This window comes from Pan troglodytes, chromosome 12, assembly GCF_028858775.2.
Source record: "Pan troglodytes isolate AG18354 chromosome 12, NHGRI_mPanTro3-v2.0_pri, whole genome shotgun sequence".
NCBI lineage: Eukaryota > Metazoa > Chordata > Mammalia > Primates > Hominidae > Pan > Pan troglodytes.
In genome coordinates this window covers 89,377,488-89,390,367 of record NC_072410.2, presented here as the reverse complement: position 1 = coordinate 89,390,367, position 12,880 = coordinate 89,377,488, and the positions used below count along the sequence as shown (strand labels likewise).

The 12,880-nt window shown below is 38.7% G+C and overlaps 1 protein-coding gene across 6 annotated transcripts in view; it reads left to right on the top strand.

The window, feature by feature from the left end:
• RASGRP3 (RAS guanyl releasing protein 3) overlaps positions 1–12,880 on the top strand; it is a 158,172-nt gene that overhangs the window by 41,087 nt on the left and 104,205 nt on the right. For 3 of the 6 annotated variants that reach the window (XM_063789996.1, XM_024354294.3, XM_009442280.5), the window contains one exon: positions 753–876. The gene's annotated coding sequence lies outside the window, so the exon portion shown is untranslated. Of the gene's footprint in view, positions 1–752; positions 877–10,730; positions 11,045–12,880 lie in introns of those variants that run through there. The other 3 variants (XM_009442281.5, XM_024354295.3, XM_063789999.1) reach the window with 3 other exon arrangements.

Genomic DNA, 12,880 nt, shown 5'->3' with positions numbered 1-12,880 from the left:
AAAAAAAAAAAAAGGGGGGAAGCAGTGACCAAGTCAGGCATGAATGGGCCTTCAGGGAAGGTCAAGAAATCTGGGTTGAGTGGTTCCACTGGTTGATTTCACAAAACAGTGAGAATCAGGGACCTACAAATGAGTTGAGATTATGTATGTAGCCCAAGGAACAGGAGGCTGGGCCAGGGGGACAGACCGTTCTGGAACACTCTCTTATTTCTTCTGCTGGGAACTAGGGCTGTTTCTCTGGTAAAGACAAAGTATTTGCAAAACTTTTTTATCACACCAAACGGAAATTTTACAACTACAAAGACAAAGACAAAACATAGGGTAGTTGTGCCACATGCTACTCAAAGAGGTGCCCCAACCTTGGAGTGTGCACACTTTTTTTTTTTGAGACAGAGTTTCACTCGGTCACCCAGGCTGGAGTGCAGTGGTCCGATCTTGGCTCCCTGCAACCTTCGCCTCCTGAATTCAAGTCATTCTCCTGCCTCAGCCTCCTGAGTACCTGTGATTACAGGCGTACACCACCATGCCTGGCTAATTTTTTGTATTAGTAGAGACGAGGTTTCACCATATTGGCCTTGAACTCCTGATATCAAGTGATTCGACCGCCTTGGCCTCCCAAAGTCCTGGGATTACAGGCGTGAGCCACCGCACCCGGCCCACGTCTGTGTTTTCTATCTGAAACTGTCTCCTCACCTTCTGGTCAATGAATGCATCCTTCTTCAATGTCTTCTCTCAATTTCTTTTGTTTCTAGGATATTTTCTTTTAAAACATCCATATCTCTTCTTTGCCGTGGAAACTAGACCCAATCTACCTGAACCTGCGGCACCCCTCTGATGACCCATTTGGATTCTCTGATTTCACTGCCAAAATTCTCAGTGAGTATTCCATCACATACCACCTTTATTTTCTCAATTCTCTTTCAGATTTTAAACACATAAAATCTGATCACATGTTTTCAACCCCACTGAAACGGTGATGTCAGAAACTTTGTAAATTATGAAGTGAACAACATTTTTCTTCTTCCTCATTTGATGACGAAGCTGTCACCAGTCTTGAGTGAATTTGCCCTCTTCAGAAATGCTATAACATTTATATACTGTAATACTATATAAATACTTTCTTATCTATTTAATCCCATGTCTGGTGGTGTTTCTTTAATTTATTCAACTACTATTTGCCTCTGTGGTTAACTTTCCAAGAGTTTCTTCTTTCAACAACCTAATTATAAATTCCTTCATGTCTAGGCCTTATTTTGTGCTTAAAAAAAATCTCTCTGTGGTACACTAATGTTCTTAGCAGCATTATTTATAATAGCTGAAAGGCAGACACAACCAGACACAACCCACATGTCTATCAACAGATGAAGAGATAATCAAAATGTGGCATAGACATGCAATGGGAAATTATTCAGCCATAAAAAGGAATGAAGTTCTCATATATGCTAAAATATGAATGTACCTTGAAAACATCATGCTAAGTGAAATAATCCAGACACAAAAGAACAAATATTATATGATTCCACTTATGTGAAATATCTACAATATGCAGATTCATAGAAACAGAAAGTAGATTAGAGGTGGCTGGGGGTGGGGGGAAAGGGAGAATAGAGAGTTATTTCTTAATAGTTGTAAAGTTTCTGTTTGGTGTGATAAAAAAGTTTTGCAAATAGTGGTGATGATTGCACAACACTGTGAATGTCATTAATACCACTGAATAGTACATGTAAAAATGGTCAAAATAGCAAATTTATGGTATATATATATTATTACAATTTAAAAATTAACTATATAATATAGCAAAACCCAGTGAATTGTATGGTATGTGAATTATGTTTCAATAAACCTATTTTAAAGAAATCCCTCTGGGAACCAGATATAACCTTACATATAATAAATGTTTAAGTAATATTTTGTATCATTTGTTGTAATGAGATTCATTAGGACACAAATTTACATGTGGTAGAGATTAGACATGTTTTTCAAATTATGCATACCAGGTATAACATGATTACTCTCTGTTTGGGGCTTTGGGTAGGTTTAGACAAAAGCCAAGTGCTGTGCAAGTGTGATTGAGACCTTAAACAATGTCTTCATCATTTCTACCTCTCCCAGATTACCAGACATAAGATCAGGTGCATGACACATACCAACTTCGTAATCTTAAATTTGGTGAATGAATGAATGAAAGTATTAACAAAGTATGTAGAGTTACCTTGCATATATATGCATATATGTTTTTTTCTCAACAAACCTTTCATCATTGCAATTGAGGCATTACTTTTTCAGACATCTACTTTTAAGACATAATACATTATACTATGTAGATAGCATAGAATATTGTGCAGGAATCTAGAAAAAACCATGTTTGATGACATACAACAGAATATTTCATGACATTGGAATATTTAATAATATTTAGGCCGGGCGCGGAGGCTCATGCCTGTAATCCCAGCACTTTGGGAGGCCGAGGGGGGCAGACCATGAGGTCAGGAGATTGAGACCATTCTGGCCAACATGGTGAAACCTCATCTCTACTAAAAATAGAAAAATTAGCTGGGCATGGTAGTGCGTGCCTGTAGTCCCACTGCTAGGGAGGCTGAGGCAGGAGAATTGCTTGAACCTGAGAGGCAGAGGTTGCAGTGAGCCGAGATTACACCACTGCACTCCAGCCTGGTGATAGTATGAGACTCCGTCTCCAAAAAAAAAAAGGAACATTTAATACAGTGAAAATATTTATGATATATAGCAAATACAAAATGCAAACTTTTGTATATTTGACCATTATGCATTTTAGTAAAGATAAGAAAGATATTTTATTACTTATTTCTGTGTAACAAATCATTCCAAAACTAAGTGCCTTTAAACAACTGTGATCATTTATTACCTCACATGATTTCTTTGGGCCAGAAATTCAGGAGAAGGTCAGATTAAGGAGTTTCATTTGTGAGGTTGCAGTCAGTTGTCACTTGGGACTAGAGTCTTCGGAAGACTCAATAGGGACTAGAGATTTACTTTTCGTATCGTTATTTCCAGCCCCCAAGCTTTATTAAGATATTGACAAACTAAAATTGTATATATTTATGATGTAAAAGATGATGTTTTGATATATGTATACATTACAAAAAGATCAAATCAGCTATTTAACATACTTATCACCTCATATACCAATCATTATTTTTGTGGTGAGAACATTTAAGATACATCCTCTTAGCAATTTTCAAGTATACAATACAATATTAACTGTAGTCACTATGCTGTACAACAGAACTCATACATCTTGTCAAACTGAAATTTTGTACCCTTTGATCAAAACCGCCTCATTCTCACCTCTTCCCAGCCCCTTGCAACCCTCATTCTACTCTCTGTTACTGAGTTCACCTTTTTTAGATTTCACAAAAAATGAGATCCTGCAGAACTTGTCTTTCTGTGTCTGGCTTATTTCACTTACCGTAATAGTCTCCAGGTTTATCCATGTTGTTGCAAATTACAGAATTTTCTTATTCTTTAAGGCTAAATAGCACTCCATTGTATATACCACATTTTCTTTATCCATTCAACTGTCAATGGATGCTTAGGCTGATTCCACATCTTGGCTATTATAAATAATGCCACAATGAACATGGAGTGTAGGTATCTCTTTGACATGCTGATTTCATTTTCTTTGGATAAATACTCAGAAGTGGAATTGCTGAAGTATATGATAGTTCTATTTTAAATGTTTTTTTCTTTTTTCTTTTCTTTCTTTTTCTTTTTCTTTTTTTTTTTTTGAAACAGAGTCTTGCTCATTTGCCCAGGCTGGAGTGTAGTGGCACGATCTTGGCTCACTGCAAACTCCACCTGCCAGGTTCACAGCATTCTCCTGCCTCAGCCTCCTGAGTAGCTGGGACTACAGGCGCCTGCCACCACGCCTGGCTAATTTTGTTTTTGTATTTTTAGTAGAGACGGGGCTTCACCGTATTAGCCAGGATGGTCTCGATCTCCTGACCAGGATGGTCTCCAACTCCTGACCTCGTGATCTGCCTGCCTCAGCCTCCCAAAGTGCTGGGATTACAGGTGTGAGCCACCGTGCCCAGCTGAGCATTTTTTCATATACATATTGGCCATTTGTATTTCTTCTTTTGAGAAATACCTCTTCAGGTCCTTTATCCATTTTAAAATTTGAATTATTTGTTTTATTGCTATTGAGTTGCTTTGAGTTCCTTACATATTTTGGATATTGGTCCCTTATCAGATATAATACATAGTTTGCAAATATTTTCTGCCATCCCACAGGCTGTCTCTACATTCTGTTGATTATTTGCTGTGCAGAAGCATTTTTGTTTGATGCAATCTCAACTCTCTGTGTTTACTTTTGTTGCCTGTGCTTTTGGAGTCATATCTAAGAAATCATTGCCCAGATCAATGACAAGAAGATATTCCCCTATCTTTTCTTGTAGTAGTTTTATAGTTTTCAGGTGTTAAGTTTAAGTTTTTAATCTATTTTGAGTTTAAGTTTTAATCTATTTTAAGTTCATTTTTTATGTAACATGAGGGTTTGATTTCATTTACTGCTGCTTTCAAAGTTTTTTCTTTGTCTTTTGAGAATTTGATTGTAATGTGTCTTGGTGAAGATCTCTATATTTAATCTGCTTGGGGCTATTTGGGCTTCATAGATCTGGATGCTCACTTGCCTCTCCAGATTTGGGAAGTTTCTTATCATTATTTCTTTACCTAAGCATTCTGCTCTTTTTTCTTTCTTTGCTACTTTTGTGAATCCCCTAATGTATATATTGGATTGCTTGATATTGTTTCATAAATCCTATAGGCTTTTTTCATTCTTACTACTTCTTTGTTGTTGTTGTTGTTTCTCTGGCTGAATATTTCAAATGATCTGTCTTTGAGCTCACTGATTCTTTTTTCTGCTTGATTGAGGCTACTGTTGAAGCGCTCTATGGAATTTTCACTTCCATCACTATGTTCTTTAGATACAGAATTTCTGCCTTGTTCTTTTTTATGGTTTCTATACCCTCATCGAATCCCCTATTTTGCTTTCATATTGTTTTCATGATTTGATTTAGTTATCTGTATTCTCTTATAGCTCACTGAGCTCTGTTAAGATGATTATTTTGAATTCTCTGACAGGCGGTTCATAGATCTCCATTTATTTAGGGTCAGTTACTTAATTTTGTTGTTTGGTGGTGGTGTTTCCCTTATTGTTCACTATCTATGTGGCTATATATTGATGTCTATGCATATGAAGAAGTAAGCACCTGTTCTACCTTTTACATATTGGCTTTGGAAAGCTCTCACCAGTCAGTCTATCTAGAGATTCTGGGTGGGTCGTTTGGTGGAATCTGAGGGCAAGCTTGCTCCTGTGTTCTCAGGCAAGTTGCCTTGGTGCCTGAGTCAGCAGGCAGGAAGGCCTGGAGCTTGGATCTCCTGGGGTGGACCTCGATTCTGGGTTCATGGGAGTGAATCTGGATCCTGTGTTTGCAGGGGCTGGCCTGAAGTCTAGGTTCATGGGGGCCAACCTGTCCATAAGATGGACCTTGAGCCTGAGTTCATAGAGGCCCACTTTGTTCTAGGATGGGCCTGGAGCCTGAGTCCACACAAGGGCTAGCCTGGTTACTGGGACTTGCCTAAAGCCTGTGTCTGCAGGGGTTGGCCTAGAGGTTGAGCTGCTGTGGCAGACATGCCTCTGGGTGTAGAGCCTAGTGCTGTTGTATTGGTGTGGTGCTTGAATGGAGCTGAAGCCTGATGCTATAGAGGCCTGCTTGCAGCCTGGGGCCATAGGGGCTGGCCCAGCATTAGGGTAGCCCTGGATGCCCTTATCCACAGGTGCTAGCCTAGAGCCTGGGATCATGAGGGCTGCTCTGGCACTGGATTTCACTGAACTGGGCCCGATGCTGTGGTCCATAGCAAAGTAGGGTGTTCAGTTCACTCTCCTTCCCCCACAGGGAAGGTATCTTTCTCTGTGCTGTGCACCCCTTGGGGGAGGGATGATATGAGTAATATGACGCTCTTTCTCGCCCTCTTCAATGTGTCTTTTCTTATTTCTGTACTGGGGTAGGCATGGCAGTATTTGGGCCCCAAGGGCCAGAGACATCAAAATGGATTAAGAATATTTTAAAAAGCAATGAGTGTATTATAAAGATTTTGAGCTTCCAGCTGAAGACGGGCTTAACACACACATTATCTACCTTTGTTTCCTTTTGAAACCCCATTAAGATGAGATCAAAGGGTTTTTGATCTCAACTGGGATTCTTTAGTTCTTGAGAAAGTACATTCATGCATGGATAGTTGTTCAAATTGGTGTTTCTGTAAGGGCATATGTGCTGAAAAAAACTATTCCACCATCTTGCTGAGGTCTGCTTTTGAGGTGGCTCACTTATATGGCTGGCATGTTGGTGCTGGCTGTTAGCTGAGACTTCAGTTCCTTTCTTCGTGGACTTCTCCATGGGGCTTATTGAATACCCTTATAAGGTGGCATCTGACTGGCTTCTTTCAGAGTGAGAGATTCAAGAAACCAAGATGAAAGATGCAAGGTTTTTTATGACCTTGCCTTGGAAGTCATACGTCATCACTTTTCATGTATCCTATTGGTCACACAGGGTCAGTCCTGATTCAGCATGAGCAAGGACTACATGAGGATATGTAAGGATCTTGGGAGGCCATCTGCAGATTATCACACATATATGCCAAAATAATGTTATAAAAGATGTAATTAAAATTGATCTTATTTTTCTCCTTTGTACTTTTCTATACTTTAAAAGTTTTTTTATGATAAACATATATGATTTTTGAAATTACACACATACAAATCAATAAAAGTGGGGTTTTTTTTGGCTTAAACAAGAGAAATTTATTTTTCACTATCCTGGAGGCTGAAGCTCAAAATCAAGGTGTCAGCAGGTTTGGTTTCTCTTGAAGTTGTCTCTGTGGATTGAGATGGCTGTGTTTTTCACAGTCATCTTCTTCTTTTAAGTAAAAGTTATTTTTTTAAAAGCCATACATAGTCCAGAGAGGAGTGAGTCAATTCTTGTTACTTTGATTTAACACTGATGTCAAGTTCAAGATCAAGGTGTCAGCAGGTTTGGTTTCTTTTGAAGTTGTCTCTGTGGATTGAGATGGCTGTATTTTCACTGTCTTCTTCTTCTACTTTTTAAGTAAAGTTATTTTTTAAAAAGCCATACATAGTCCAGAGAGGAGTGAGTCAATTCCTGTTACTTTGATATGACACATCAATGCATCTATACTTTTCTCTGTTTGATGTAACCCTGTAACTAAGGAAAGGAGAATTTTTATGGGAGGAGGGATGGTTTTAAATATAGAGCATAAGACTGGAAAGATGTGACCAAGGTAGAGGGTCTGGGGTAGGCATGGCAGTATTTGGGCCCCAAGGGCCAGAGACATCAAAATGGATTAAGAATATTATAAAAAGCAATGAGTGTATCATAAAGATTTTGAGCTTCCAGCTGAAGACAGGCTTAACACACACATTATCTACCTTTGTTTCCTTTTGAAACCCCATTAAGAAGAGATCAAAGGGTTTTTGCCCAAGTGGGAGATCACCCATCTCTCATCATAGCAGAAGGCTGGAAGTTTATTCTCTCAACAGGGTAAAATATAGGGTGTTTAGGCTGGGGGACCCTGGTCTCTGGACCAGGGCCACCTAAAGGCAGACATATTACACTTGAAACTGGAATATTAACTGAAAAGTTCTCCCTCAGAAAATATAACTGCTAATAGGTTGTAAGTTTTATACCTTGTATATTTGCCACAGAAAAAGGATTTTCTGGTTGTATGTCCTAAAAATTTGGGGAAGGGAGTCATTTGATTAGGGAATCATCCACCTCAATCACATGCTTATTCCTGGAATACTCAAATGTGGCCAAAAAAAGAGAGGGATTATGATTGCCTCAGTTTGAGTCACATGCTCATCTGGGCCAAGGTAGCGGGGGCATAAGGGGTGGTTGAATGTGGTGATGGAGGAGAGTGGGAATGTCAGGAAAACAGTGTCGTAGATGTCAACTATAGCTTCTCACCCTCTTCTATAGGAGATGATGTCATGTAGGCAAAGATCCATGAAAGCTTAAAACAGTCTTATGAATGTAAGAAAAAAGTCCACTTTACCATATATTATGGTTTTTCAAAGAAGATTTTTCTATATTATTTTAATTCTTCTTAAGAAATTCATGAAACAAATACTGCCATTCTCATCTTGTTGCTTGATCATTGAGGTGAACTCATAGTAGTAATGTTCTGGACTCAGTTACTGTCCTTTGAGTGGATTAAGTCAGGGCTGGATAAGAAGCCACATCTTTTGATTCTTAGTCCTGTGCAATTTTTATTTTATCACCCAGTGATCAGGATGGGATCACAAATTCGTAGATAACTGGGCTGGGAATGATGTCTGGAGAGATGCTGCTTACAGGCAATGAACTTCATTAATGTCCATAGTTTCCTAGTATCTCACCCATAATTCCCTCAACATCAGTCCCAACACGTGTAAAATCGATGGAGACCGGGCAAGTGCTGCCAAATGCAGACCGCCCGAGGAGCCATGTGGCCTACTTTTGGAATAAGACTGAAGGATTAACTTCTGGGAAGGACTTTCCATCTGTTTTCCCGATAAGATTGATTAAAACCATCTAACCAAGTTTTGCAGACTGTATGAAAGAACCAATGAATTGTATCATCTGGCCTGGTTTAGTTCAAATTCCTTAAAGGAGTTCTAGCTCCACTATTCAGGAAAGGAATCTTCACCATGACACCTCCTGGGGGGAGGAAGAGCAGCTAGGAGGTACCAGAGGTTTGCCTCACCCTGCCCCGAGTGTCTCATTTTAGGTAGCAAGTGATACATCATTTTCAATAAACCAGCTGGGTATCAGTTAGACAATTTCACGTGCATTTAATTTACCCTTTTGCTGAAATTATGGCATGGAAACATTATTTTTCTTTGCCAGTTCTCTTTGTCCACTTTCCATTTCTCCCACCCTCTCCTCTTCCCACCAAAGTTACTTTCCTTTGTTGTTTTTGGTATAAAGAACTTTCCTTCAGTTAATTTCAAGGCTTCAGAAAAGCAGCTAAAAGAAGTTGAGTTGGGGAGAGGTATTTGATCCTCTTACTACACACATATAGCCCTACACCTGTGGCATTGAACTGAGTAAAAATGGATGTCTTTTCATTTGTTATTTAATGATAGTCTTTACATTTTAATGGTGAGTTTAGACCATCTACACTGTGATTATTGAGATATTAATGTTATTTTTAATTTTCAATTTATCATTCTTTCTTTCCTGACTTCTTTTGGATATTTCAAATTTTCTTTATTCCAATTTTTCCCCTCAATTGCTTACATAATCCATATCTTTTGTTTTAGTGGTGGTACTTGCAACTTTAAAGTACATACTTTATTTAACAAAGTCTAATATTCATATATTCAGTCTTCTGAATAGCATGAAGACCTTAGGAACTTTAAATTCTGATCTCAGTCTTCCATCTTACTCCTGTTGAAAATTTTAGTTCCACTCTGTTTTAAACAAGTTTGTTAAGGTATAATTGACATATGATAATCCACACATATTTAAAGTACACAGTTTGAGGTCTTGACATATTTATATACCCATGAGATAATCACCACGATTTTTTAAAAATTCATTTTTCTAAAAATAATTAATCCAATTCACACACGGGCATAACTGGTTGCATGTTACCAAGGTCTGCTAGTTTTATGTAAACTTGTTTTACTTAAAGAGTTCTGTAGCTTCTACACAAAAGTAACTATGATAATCACCATTCGTCAAAGTCTACCAGGCATTGTGCTAAGTGCTTTCTATTTTTTTTTTTTTTTGAGATGGAGTCTGGCTCTGTCACCTGGGCTAAAGTGCAGTGGCCTATCTTAGCTCACTGCAGCCTCTGCCTCCCAGGTTCAAGCGATTCTTGTGCCTCAGCCTCCCAAGTAGCTGAGATTACAGGTGTGGATAGAGATGGGGTTTCCTTATGTTGACCAGGCTGGTCTCAAACTCCTGGCCTCAAGTGTTCCACCCGCTTCGGCCTCCCAAAGTACTGGGGTTACAGGTGTGAGCCGCCATGCCCGACCGCTAAGTGCTTTCTTCACGCTAATTATTTCCCATTGTTTTCTTCATTGTTTTAAATTTTTAATTATAGACATAATCCAAGTTTGTTATAAATGAATATACTCAACTAAAATTAGTCATATTTTTTTTAAAAAGACCTGGAACCCTCTTTTTTTCTTCAAAGTGGATATATGTTTATGGTTTGTTGTCACTGCAGACATTTTATGTGCATTTGAAAACATGCTTTATTGTAATAAAAATGGGGCTAAATGCGTAGTGTTTTTTTCAGCCCCCTTTTTAAACTTACTACATCAAGACCATCTTTCCATTCCATCTTTTTCATGGCTACATGATGTATACAGCTTTGAATGAATGCATTAAGATTGTTTTGATGAATCGCCTCTTTTTTTTAGGTTCCTTCCTTCCTTTTTTTTTTTGATATCACAAATGTCACGTCATTTTTATAAGATAAAATCCTGATGCGGAATGCGTTATTTGCAACCCTCACTGCCACCCTTTGAGTTGGGTATTATCATTTCCTTTTCACAAATGAGGAATTTTATTCTTAAAAGCTTAAGTGACTTACTTGGCTCTTACGTGACTGATTGGGGAACGAGAATCCCGGTTTCCTGTTCCTGGTGGGCAGTGTTCTTACCCCTCACCACACTACCTCTCTTACTCGTTCAGAAAATGGTTTAAAAAAGTTTTTAAGTATATTTATAGTGAAATTGTCAGGAGGATTACTGAGAATTTTCAGCAAATAGTCGCCTATGGAATTAGAATGCAGGGGATATATTTCAGGCAATTTATATTTTCACCTGGCCCTTCAACTGAGGACTCTGACGTGAGTGCTGAGGAGCTATTTATAGCAGGTGACTTTTGCGCACCCTGGGGAGGTTGTGAAATAGCTGTCTATCACAGGCAGCTAGGAACTGCTTGCCTACTTTTTTTTGTTCTGAAAGAAAGGATACAGACCATCTGGGCCAGTAAGTTGGGTCCAAAATCGGACTTATGTTTATTTTACTTAATAAATGTGTTCTTGAATCGTATGAGTTGAATTTTGGTTGGTTGAATGCCATTTTTAGTGCACCAGGGGTGCACACATTTCTTGTAATCCTTTAATGAGTAGCTTTCTAAAACAAAGAATGCTTTGGCAATGTGAATAATTTTCCCTTAATTTATATTGAATATAATGTATGATTTTTTTTCTGTGCAGCAGTGAAACTTGTGCTCAGTTGTTTGTGTTTTAGAGCGTGTTGGCTGGTGTAGCCATATCAGTTAACAGTAACATGGAATATATATGCTATTAAAAATATAGACAGATATATTGCAACCTCTCACTACAAAGCCCCAAATCAAACTATGTGGTGAAGCCATGTAATTCAGAAGAGGTGGGTATAGATAAAATTCCATACCAGGAGGAGTGTAGCTGTAGACACTGGGTGCCCCTTGTCCCTGTTTAGATAGTGGACCCTATTCCTGCCTCAGACGGTATGTGGAAGAGCTGGCTCTTCAATTACCAAGGCCACAGTGCAGAAAATAAGGTAGAAACAAGTGAGAAGGTAACTGACCCTTTTTCCACCAGCACCATTGCATGCTGTGAAAGTATAATAAAGTATTTTTAGTCCAACCTTAACATTTTTGTCCTTAATAGCACATCAGTTCACATTTGCTCATTAAAAAAAATTGTTTTTACCCACTCGGCAGTTGATTCCATGGCTTCAGTGATCTTTAGGGTTCATCGAAATTGTGGTATGTGCAGATAATAAGGACTAACTGGGGGCAAATAGACTCTAACTTTTAACTTTGACAAATTTTAATCAGTTAGATTTAAGATATATTTTTTTAAAAATTATGGTTCTACATGAAAAAAGCTAACATTTTTAACATAAATGATTTCATAAATATGCCTGGTGGGATATAATGCTGAAATAAATTTTAGTGCCTCTCATATTACAATCTTGATCCTCAAAGTGGACATTTCTCAGACTTTTTTTTTTTTTTTTTGAGATGGAGTCTCGCTCTGTCGCTCTGTTGCCCAGGCTGGAGTGCAGTGGCACAGTCTCGGCTCACTGCAAGCTCTGCCTCCCAGGTTCAAGCCATTCTCCTGCCTCAGCCTCCCGAGTAATTGGGACTACAGGCGCCCGCCACCACGCCCTGCTAATTTTTTGTATTTTTAGTAGAGATAGGGTTTCACTGTGTTAGCCAGGATGGTCTCGATCTCCTGACTTCATGATCCGCCTGCCTCAGCCTCCCAAAGTGCTGGGATTACAGGCGTGAGCCACCGCACCCAGCCAAGACTTTTTAAGTCTATAACTTTGCATTGCTTCTAGTTCATTTTTGGAAAAATAACTGGAAATATAGAGCATTAAAGGTAAACAAAGCCAAACACTAATTAAAGTGGTAAGGACAGATTTTAATCAGTTATAACTATTATAATAGGGAAAACAGTCTAGTGTGAACTGAGCTCAACTTTGATTTGTACAGAAGTGACTGGGCATTTTTAAGGGAGAATAAGGGAGTGGTGAGGGGACAAGGAGGGCTTCAGTAGAGTCAGGAAAGTGAAAAATTACAAAGGGTTGTTCAGTGTAAATGCAATGAAGCCAGCTGTGTCTGCTAGCTGAAAGTTGCTGAAGTTAGGATTCTGACTTTCCAGAGAGACTGGGGGACAGAGGCCTTATCCTCTGGTGTTGACTGGAACAAGCAATAAATTTTTTTGGCATCCTTGAGTTCTCTCCAGTTCTCTCCAAACTCCATATTAGACTTTGTTCAAGTCTCTGTAGGCCAGGATTGAGGCCTAGTTGAGAAGAGAGCTCAGAGGA